Source organism: Silene latifolia, chromosome Y (genome assembly GCF_048544455.1).
Source record: "Silene latifolia isolate original U9 population chromosome Y, ASM4854445v1, whole genome shotgun sequence".
NCBI classification, from domain to species: domain Eukaryota; kingdom Viridiplantae; phylum Streptophyta; class Magnoliopsida; order Caryophyllales; family Caryophyllaceae; genus Silene; species Silene latifolia.
The window spans coordinates 311,086,581-311,098,186 of NC_133538.1; the positions used below are offsets into that span (position 1 = coordinate 311,086,581).

Consider the following 11,606-nt stretch of genomic DNA (forward strand, 5'->3'; position numbering starts at 1 on the left):
ATGTACTCCCACTATCTGCAACTGGTGCTTCCAAATATCCCACGTTTTGCCAAAAAAACTGATCTCAACTCTCCATATCTCGGTTTACTGATGCTGTTAAAAATACTAGTTTTAGACCCGTGCAAAATTGCACGGGTTTGTATTTAGGACGGTATGAATGTTTTTTGATAAATATTTATTTTTACATTTCTATTGTAATTATCTAATTGATTGTTTTATATCGGTGATCAGTGATCTAACTGGAAATGAACATTCTCCACGTAAATAGGATGCGTTAAAACCACAACTACCGGGTGAATGTTCATTTCCAGTTACAGACGGATTAACATCAGTAAGAGTTTCACCATATTCGGCTTATAGATCTCTCACTAAGCGCTCAACAACATCGTACTATCTAGTTTTAAAAAATATTTAAGTTATTTAATTTATTCGACTTACCTTATCATGTTTTTATTATTTAAACAATATTTGTTATAACAATTGTGAATTATTTATTAAAAAATTTATTAAAAAAAATTTACTAAATTTTTTTTAATCACTTGTAAATTAAAATAAAATTTATTTATTTGTTTTTTTAGAGTAAAAAAAAAATTAAAAATAGCTTTAAATGCTTGTTGAAGACTGTATTAACTCGGTTTCCTATCATTGCCACCTACCAATTTCGGTGTCTTGTGATAATTAAGATGCCGAGTTTTATATTCCAAGTACATATGCCGTCATTATTGTTTTTTGAAAAAAAAAATTGTACCCTGTAGTTTTAAAAAATTATGTTGTGAATTTGTGGTACAATAATATTAACAAAAATACATGTAATTCATTTTTGTAATTCATTTCCGTTGTAGGTTCGATCCTGTATATAACTGTAATTCCTTCCTGAAATTATGTAATTTTATTGTGTAATTTTGTTTTAAAAATTATGTAATTTAATCACATTTACTCGCATTTGTAATTAATTCTGCGTAAATGTTATGCATTTTTTTTACACGGAATGTATAAAATTTTATCATAATATTAATTCGAAGAAGTATTCCATAAGATTATTTTATATAATCTGTTGCGACACGGAATTTAGCGCATGTTCGAAAAGACGGATATCTGAATAATTAAATACGTTGCATACTCATGGGTCCCACCGTAACCTGGATTTTCAAAAAAAAAAAATGCATTTATGACGTGGCGCGCTGTACAATGAGTATTGTCTTCTGAATTTATATAGATAAGATTCTATTGATTCAACCCCAAAGTTACTCTTTCTCATCTAATCAAATTACAAAATCCAGAAAATGGCACCAAATTACTGCAACAAATATTTCCAAGTTGGCGAAGAACGTTCATAATGTCGAGTTCGGTGTTCGTGTTGTCGGCTTATGGAAACGAGAGAATCATAGGAACAAGGGCGAGATTTATGGCGTTGAAATGATCTTGGTTGATGCACAAGTAAGTCCATCTTTTCTATACCAATTCTTTACATTCTAGATCATTGCTAATGTGTTGGAACTATCTGACATCAGCCATGACATCAGCTGTAACAGATTCATAACAAACTGTAACAACCTGTAACAGAATGCTAATTGATGTAACAAACTCTGTACAGACTAACTACCTCCTGTATATAAACACTTGTACATACCCAAGTTAATTATGATCAATAAAATCATTTTAATTTCGTCTGGTTGTTAGAGAGCTCAAGCTCAAGAGACTCTATTAATGGAGGTTTATACTTTTATCATGGTATCAATCGCCAGATTATTGATTCTGTGAAATTTTTTCAGCAAATCTTCACTAAATTCTCAATTCTTTACACTTTGTTCTTCATTTCCTGTTGTTATTACATCAAAAATCATATCAAAATACTTCTTTTGTTTCGATTTTCAATCAAATTCAATCGAATTCTTCCGCTGTGATAATTTCATTCAAAATGCCTGATGCAACCTCAAATTCGGTGTACAAGAATCCTCTTCATCTCACAACTGGAGATCAATCACTTCTTCAGATTATTCCGCATGTTTTTGATGGCCAAAACTTCCTGCATTGGTCCAGAAATATGCGTATTGCATTAATTTCCAAAAACAAGCTCGGATTTGTTAATGGCGGCTGTCCTGAGCCTGCTGATACTGCTTCCACGCATGGTGACTGGATACGGACTGATTACACAGTCATGAGGTGGATTCAATTCTCTATGACTGAGAAGATTGCTCGCACTTTCAACTATGTCACTTCTTCGAAGCAGCTATGGGAGGAGTTGCATGAGCGATATAACCAGACCAATGCTCCACACCTATATAAGCTGCGCAAGGAGATGACACAGATTTCGCAAGGTAATGATTCTGTAGCTGAGTACTACGCTAAGTTGAAATCTGTTTGGGAGGATCATCGTTCTGTTGATCCCTTACCTGATTGCACATGTAACGCCATTGCTGCTTGTTCTTGTCAATTACTCAAGCGTATTGTTGAGCGAGATAATAGAAACAATTTGATTGATTTTCTCATGGGATTGGACAACAAATATGATCAAATCAGAGGTCATATTCTTGCTTTAGATCCACTTCCATCTGTCAATCAGGCCTTTGCGAAGGTTCATCAAGCAGAGCTGCAAAAGCAAATTACTGAGAGTGATGTTAAGGTTGATCCGGATGGTGTGGCAATGGCAGCTGCACAACACTATCCGCCTAAGAATTTTGATACATCTTCTTCTAGTCCTTCTGTTCCAGGCACTTCTCAAGGCCCTGGATTTCAGGAAGGATCTAATGTTTGGAGGAGAGATGGCAAGAAACAGAAGGTTGTTTACTTTTGTGATCGTTGTCAGAAGTATGGTCACACTTTTGATTACTGCTGGTTTAATCCTCAACGCAGAGGCAGGGGTAGGGGACGTGGTTCTGGTCCTTCTAATATGTCTGCTATGGGAAGAGGATATGCTGCACATGTTGAAGATAACTCCTATGAAGATGATACTCCTTGTGATCTTTCCAATGATAATCAGCACTCGGCTACTGTGGATGCCTGTGATCCTTCCTTTGTTCAGGCTGTTGCTCAAGCAGTTTTCAAACTGCAAAATCAAGCTTCTTCTGATAAACCTGCTGCTAACTTTGCAGGTATATCTCTAGCATTCACTGTTATGCACAATTTTCAATCACATGATCATACTTGGATCATTGATTCGGGTGCATCCAATCATATGACTTATGATTTTAGTCAATTCTTGACTCATAAAAAATTAAGCACGCCTATTTCCATTACTTTGCCTGATGGACAATTGAAATTGGTCAGGTATATAGGAGATATTCAATTGACTGAGAAACTTAGATTGTCTGATGTGTTCTATATTCCTGATTTCAGACATCATTTACTGTCCCTAGGAAAGCTTTTATCCGTCAATCATCTCCATGCTCATTTTACCTCTGCTGGTTGTGCTATACAGGACCCTTCCACTGAGGAGGTGCTCTGTCATGGCTCAAGAAATGCTGGCATTTACCAGTTTGTTACAAGCTCAGGACAACCAAGCATAGTTTTAAATAAATGTAATAATACACTCTTGTCTGCTGCTGTCAGTTGTGATGATGTACTCTTGTTACATAGTAGACTAGGTCATTCTTCTTTGAATGCTATCCAACATGTATTGCCTGGTTCTATACCTAATAGAAAGCATTTTCATTGTGAGACATGTATTCTTGCTAAACATCATAAATCTCCCTTTCCTATTAGTACATCTATTACTAATTTTCCATTTGAATTGGTGCATATGGATTTATGGGGGCCTTATAGACAAAAGTCTCTACGCAACCACTCTTATTTTTTTACAATTGTGGATGATTACTCTAGAACCACTTGGACAATTCTTTTGAAAGACAAGACCACTCTTTCAGCTACTTTAGTGCATTTTTTTGCCTATGTTAAGAATCATTTTAACACTACCATTAAGCACATCAGAAGTGACAATGGTAGTGAGATACTTCAGACTGAATGCAGTCACCTATTTTCTGTCAATGGAATTGTGCATCAAAGATCTATACCAGGGAACCCACAGCAAAATGGGAAGGTTGAGAGAAAGCATCGTCACTTGTTGGAAACAGCAAGAGCCTTAAGAATTCAAGGATATATTCCTAAAAAGTTTTGGGGAGAGTTGATCCTAGCAGCTACTCATTTGATCAACTTAATGCCCACAGCTGTGTTAAAATGGAAGACACCACATGAACTCTTATTTGGGAAGGTGCCAGATTACTCTCATTTAAGGACTTTGGGTTGTCTATGTTATGCCTCATGTAAGGGCCCTGATAAATTTGAAAAGAGAGCAATAAGGTGTATTATGCTTGGCTATCCTTTTGGGCAAAAGGGATATAGACTATATGATCTTGATCAGCACAAGTTGTTTGTCAGCAGAGATGTTGTCTTTAAAGAAGACATTTTTCCTTATAAACCTGGTTATCAACCTACTGTAGCACCAGTGTTTATTGCAAATTCACATCCCACTGAACTGCCACATTTATCCAGCACAAATTCACCTGATTTTAATGAGAATTTGTTTTTTGATTCATCAGTTACTTCTGAACCAGCTATTCCACAAAATACTAATACACATTCACAAAACAATAATACTACTATTCCTTCTACTAATACATCTCATACAACACATAATCATTCAACTACACCTGATCCTTCTTCTACCACCACGACGGGCGCACAACAATCCTGTGGTGCTCCTTCTCATACTATTATTGAATCCAGGAAGTCTCACCGGTCTCGCCAGATTTCAAGTAAGCTGCAAGGGTATATCTGTAAAGGGTTACCACCATCCATCTTGCAGTCTTTTGCCCCCTCGGGTTCAGTGCGACAATCCTCGAACACCGGCCGTTTGTTCCGAGTCGATCCAGTTCTTCTTTGCCGCAATAAATCTTGATGGTTATACTGGTGAATTTCAGCAGTCTTTTAGACATACTTTGCCTATGTTTGAGCCCTCCACTTATGCTCAAGCTCAGGCTGATCCTCATTGGCAAGAGGCCATGAAGAAGGAACTGGTTGCCCTTGAAGCTAATGAAACTTGGGTACTCACGCCCTTACCACCAGGAAAGAAAGCCATTGGTGCAAAGTGGGTCTTCAAGATCAAATTCAATCCCAATGGCACTGTTGAACGTTACAAGGCACGCCTTGTGGCCAAGGGGTACAACCTAGTTGAAGGGAAAGATTACAAGCATACTTTTAGCCCTGTTGCCAAACTTACTACTGTTCGCATTATTATTGCATTAGCAGCTGTCAAAGGATGGCCGCTACACCAGCTTGACATCAACAACGCTTTTCTTCATGGGTTTTTAGAAGAAGAAGTATACATGGCTAAACCAGATGGGTACACTGCTGGCAATCCTACTGATGTATGTCTCTTAAAAAGGTCCTTATATGGACTCAAGCAGGCTTCACGACAGTGGAATGTCGAGTTATCCAAATTCTTAACCAAGCAAGGGTTTGTTCAAGCCAAATCTGATTATTCTTTGTTCACCAAGTCTGATACTCAGGGGAGCTTTACTGTCATTGTGGTTTATGTGGACGACCTCCTCATTACTGGGAATAATGAAGATCACATCTCCCATATCAAGAGTCTTCTTGATAAAGCTTTCACTATCAAAGATTTGGGAGCCCTGAGATATTTTTTGGGCATTGAGGTGGCTAGGTCCTCATCAGGGATTCTACTCAATCAACGCAAGTACATCTTGGATATTCTCAGGGATAGTAATATGGAGGACTGTCATTCAGCTAAGTTCCCTTTACCACGTGGTTTGAAACTCAGTATAGATGAAGGAGAACTCCTACAGCAGCCTGATGTGTATAGACGAATTATTGGCCGTCTGTTATATCTTAATCTCACAAGACCTGATGTGTCTTACAGTGTGCAACAATTGAGTCAGTTTTTGTCTCAACCACGAGTTCCTCATTTCCAAGCAGCACTTCATCTGATACGGTATCTCAAGGGTACCATCAATCTTGGCCTATTCTATCCTTCATCTGCTGATTTAACTGTCACCAGTTATTGTGATGCTGATTGGGGCACCTGTGCGTATACAGGGCGTTCCTTAACTGGTTATTGTGTCTTCTTGGGCTCTTCCCTCATCTCTTGGAAGACAAAAAAGCAGGCCACGGTCAGCAAGTCCTCTGCTGAGTCTGAATACCGCAGCATGAGCCAGACTTCCAGTGAGTTGGTTTGGATCACTGAACTCTTGAAAGAATTGCATATTTCCATTCCCTTACCAATCACCTTGCACTGTGATAACAAGGCTGCGCAACATATAGCTGCAAATCCTGTCTTCCACGAACGTACTAAACACCTGAAACTTGATTGTCATTATATACGGGAACGGATACAGGAAGGTCTTATTCAGACTGCTCACACTCCTACTCATTCCCAGATTGCTGATGTCTTCACCAAAGCATTGGGCGAACAGCAGCACTTTCATTTTGTTTCCAAGTTGGGACTTCTTGACTCTTCACCAAGTCCAACTTGAGGGGGGGATGTTGGAACTATCTGACATCAGCCATGACATCAGCTGTAACAGATTCATAACAAACTGTAACAACCTGTAACAGAATGCTAATTGATGTAACAAACTCTGTACAGACTAACTACCTCCTGTATATAAACACTTGTACATACCCAAGTTAATTATGATCAATAAAATCATTTTAATTTCGTCTGGTTGTTAGAGAGCTCAAGCTCAAGAGACTCCATTAATGGAGGTTTATACTTTTATCATAATGCATATGAAAACTGAAATGCATACAACGTATACTGATATGATAATTAAGCTTGATTACGTGAACATTTTTTTGAAGTATTGTTCAATTCATGGTGCAATTTCCTAATAATGATAACAATAATTATGCTTCATTTTGTGTTCAACAGTATTTGAATTAAATTAGAAAGTATGCTTAGCATCAGAATTATTGGCCGGAGAAGTTAGGGGATCTTTGATTGATTTTTAATCCTCAAATTACAGTTTGTTTGAACCCAGATTAATGATGATAGTGAAGAGCAGTGAGTTTTGAGTGGGAGTGTGGGAGTTTGATTGTGACGAGCAGACCCGTGCAGTAAACATTATACTCCGTCCCAATCATTTGTTTTTTTTTGATTAAAATCCCTCCTAAAGACTAAAAAAGACAAACAAATGATTGAGGTTATATCCAAGTTGTCGAAATGGTTTCCTGGTGTTGTGGGCTATATTCAAGTTTAATGATTTATTTTGTTACAGGTGTGATGATGAGTTGTTATTCAAAATGCTAATGCAAATTCTTATGGTGAAAATGTGAATACCGTATTGATATTGTGCTGTTGTTTTTGCATGCCTTGCAGCGTGCCCTCCTCAACAAGGAATTTGAAAGTTGCCATTGTCCACAATAAACTTTCATTACATCTGAAGGCTTGATCAATCGAAGCGAGGTACCGAATCCTAAAGTTAGTAGAGTTACATCGGCCCATCTTTTTCTTTCAATGTGTCTTCCTACGGATAATGCCCGCTTTCCATTTATCTGTCTCTCAATTGTATCCCTGACAGTTTATTAGTGTGCTGAATATGTTCTAGGATAGGGATATAGCGTATCTAATTATTTGCTGTTCATTTTCTTGACAGTTTTTCGTAGAATTAATCCGAGTGCCAAAGTGTTGAGGCCAAGCTGCAATTTTTTTTTTTCATTCAAAATGTAGCTTGAAACTCAGGTGAGTTAAAGGTGTTCATTATGCTAATTGCCTAGCTGCTCTGCCAATATCTGATGTGTGCTTCCGCTACAGGTTTCTGATCTGATAAAAAGCCTCACTACTGTAAATTATGCTTCTGATCAGGCAACTGATCTGAGTGTGTTGTGGCCCTTTTCTGGGTGGTATCTGGTACTCCGAATTAATCAGTACGCTATTTAATTGATTGGTTGCTCAAGACTACAATATGTCGGTGGATCTATCTAATAGGGAAAGTTACACTTCCAATCTTAACTTTTGCTCTACTTTTTCTTTTTTCAAGTTCCTCTGCTAAAATTCGTGTATTTTTCTTTATTATATGCTCAATTTTTTTAATGCAACCATTTTTATTTTAGTTTCAGTTAAGTAGAATGAATACTTCAAGTGTCTCATATTAAAGTGATTTAAGTATTAGTCTCACTCTCAGGGAATCAATGCCAATTTTTTAGACTTAGATTTATACATTACACAAAGTAGTTGCTGATTGTTTACCCCCGGCCTCCGTCTCAATCATTTTTAACTTTATATTTTTTTTTTGCGAGACTATTTAAATCCAAGTTTAACAAATGATCAGGACGAAGAGATAAAGTTAGCAAGTGTAAGTTAGACATTAAAAATCTCAATGAAAAAAGTGGTTCTATACTTCAGATTTCGATGATATCTTACTAAAAACTTTCCGGTTATGTTACAGGCGCCTGTTAGAAAAATCTTCATAAATTAAGAAGAATTTGTTGATGACTAATATGCAACAATTGCAAATATGGCATATGGAGTCGAGGAAATGTGTCGTTGAGCCACTCTGGTGGAGTATAATTCCATGCGTTTTTGGCACAGGTTCGCTTAATGCATTACCTTTTCTTCCTGATTTCAAGATATTTCGGCTGATTTCTTTGAAAGTTTATAATATAATAGAGAATTTAATTAATCTCAGTTATTTGGGTGTCCTTTTTCATGTGATGAACTTTATAATATTGACTTGATAAAGTCTGGATTATTTTTTAAAGTTTGACAAAGAAGCTCAAGATTTCAGACTTGCTGTTAATTTAGAGTTCAGTTTAGATTGCACAAGGAGGTTCTTCCTTTGGACATTAATTGGTGATAACTGTATTAACTAATTAATATACCATTATAAGCACATACAATTGATTCTGTTATACTACAAAAGATATATAGAATTTTGGGTGGTGCCTACAAGAATTTAAACGTTGTCCCTTCAAAAAGATAATGGTCACACATCAGTTAAAATCTTCATATGATTGTTTGACAGCAAGTATCTTAAGTCTAAGAAACTTTGAAACACAACCTTCAAATTGATGTAAGAGCTATCCATTTGCTTTAGATTCATAATTCATTTAAAAACTAATTCTCATTTTTGTCGGTCTCACATAAGTTTAATATGAGACGTTTCACGTGATAAGTTGTTACATTTTACTTTATTTTCTTTTTTTCCTTTTTGTATTTGCTGTGTAGGACACTTCTTTTTTCCACGCACACGAGTGAGCATCTAAAACTATAGAAGTATTCTACCGTACAAAGAATCAATTGTGGCTTAAATTAAAGTTGTTGGATCATAGAATGCAATTACAGTAAATGTCGACCAAGGTTACGTTTTGTTAGACTGTCCCCGTTTCTTGAATATATATATTTAAAACTCACATTTGATTATCGGGAAATCAATTGATTATCTTATTTACGTGTGCGTGGACACTTCTAGAGTAAGAAGGCCGTGTGACTTGATCAGAGTACTGATTAGTGAAAGAAGGGAGATAAAAGAAAGCTACGACTTTGATTAGTGAATTGATAAGGTAGGTACAAATTAGTCATTTTTAATGAATTTTTTATTTCTAATGGAATAACGAGTTAGAGAGATAGCTATATTGCAAATTTGTTCGTCTTTGAGGATGTTTTAGATGAAAAACGGTAAATTTCTAATCTTCATATATAATTTTAAGTATTTAAAATAAAGCTCTAACAAAGTCTTGATGGTATATGTTTGATATGAATGTTGCAGATACATACACCAGAAGGTTAATATCAAATTTGGAAGGATATTGAAGTCACTGAGTTAGATCAACCTAAATTTGATGTCATAGCAGCGATTATAAGAATAAGTATTTTAGTATATCTGATTTTGACATTAGATATCAACCTAAGTCTTAACAAAATGAGAAGCGACGGAAAAATACACAGCACACTTAAAAGGCGGACGCACGGCGGCCCTGTTATGGCCCAACACAGCAATGTTAAGAAGCATGAGTACCCTGATCTCAATCTTAGGTGAGGTATTTTGTCCCATTTGTCCTATTTTGAACCCCTTAAGGAGAAGCCAAAGCAAGTTACTCGGACTTAATTTAATTTGGTTATATTTGTCTAACGGCTGTGTACACGGTATGGTGCTTAGATGTAGCGACCTGACAAAGAATGTTGGTATGCTTATTAGGTTGAGAATCAGGACGCGCATGTGTTGTTTACCGCTTTTCATTTTGTTGGGACTCAGGTTATGGTCGCTACTGTATTTTCGTTACAGGAACATATCATACCAGCTCTTAATGGCTATTCATGGATTACTGCCAAGATGGTGAATTGTGTTGAAAATCTCTTTCAAGTCTTTCAAATCCGTTTGAATTTACAAGGCGGTATAAAAGAAACAACCAACCATTGACGAACCAATCCATGGAACTTTATACTGCACGAATTAATGCAAAAGAAGCGGGTTTGAGGGATTCTTATTTTTTTAGTTCAATTTTTTTAAAAAATTTTGAATTTTGTTATGTTTAGAATGAATAATGTTAGCTTGTCCTACAAACTCTTTTGTTTGATCTATGCAAAAGGTGAACTCTCAATACTAAAAAAAAAATACTAAATGTTCGTAGTAATTCTCCTTCCATTTTTATAATATCAACTACAAAGTGCAATGTTTTTATTTGGAATAAAGAAATTGGAAGATTTAGTTAAAAAATGGGGTTGTACAACGATTTGTGGGGAAGATGTTAGGGGTTGTGAGTTTGTGATTATTGTTTCGAAGATGATAATGGCCAATTAATATGTTTGCTTCCACTAACATAATTAGTTTGTTATAAATAATTGTGGATTATCTGTACATTTTTTTGCACGGGTAATAGATTAGTTTGTTTAAATAGTTCAATCTTTTTTATTTGTTTTTTTAATTGGTTATAATGGACATGGGTAAAACTTTGGTTAGTACCTATTTTATTTTCGTACAATAACTATACAACTAAGCTTTTAGTTACGGATATCCATTTTTATATTATTTGCTACTTCCTCCGTTTTTATATGATGTAACTGATGGGGCATATTCTGCACCCGCTGACCGAGTCAACATATTGAGCAAGGTCAAAGACAAAAGGCAGCAAGTCAACGTATTAGACAGCCTAACCGACGCAGCCTGTCGGCCTGTCACTTGGGTCTCGGCTCGGCAACTAGCCAGCCGAGAAGCATATCCGCGTACTCATATCCAGTCCCCTCGGCATGGAGTCAAACAGGTCAGCCGGCCTGCCATGGGTCCCTCGGCCGAGGGTAGAACAGTCTTTCCACCTGCTAGCCACTTGGCCACTACGTGACAAAAGGTGAAAGTCTATAAATACTCCTCAATCCTCATTGAGAAAACGATCCACAATTCATCCTAAAACTCACCATTAATCTGGTATAAACTCCCTTATCTCTCTACAATATACTTTGCCAAGTAACACACAACTTAATCTCTTTAAGTTTACTGACTTGAGCGTCGGAGTGAGTACGCTCGGTACTAAGTCGAGCCCTCAGTTTGTTCATCTTAAACAGGAAAGAGCGAAAGGAAGAGTCAAGCAAAGACATCATTCTACAAGCTTACGTGGTCACAAATCCTACTCCGGAATCACACCCGGAACAGTAACCA

At 36.6% G+C, this 11,606-nt stretch overlaps 1 long non-coding RNA gene across 1 annotated transcript; it reads left to right on the top strand.

Moving 5' to 3' along the window:
* Positions 1–1,224: 1,224 nt before the first annotated feature.
* Positions 1,225–10,446, top strand: LOC141627071 (uncharacterized). The gene is made up of 7 exons (XR_012536631.1): positions 1,225–1,437; positions 7,334–7,435; positions 7,611–7,696; positions 7,769–8,309; positions 8,403–8,545; positions 9,723–9,988; positions 10,152–10,446. It is a non-coding gene; the product is annotated as an uncharacterized LOC141627071 (long non-coding RNA).
* The last annotated feature ends 1,160 nt before the right edge of the window (positions 10,447–11,606 follow it).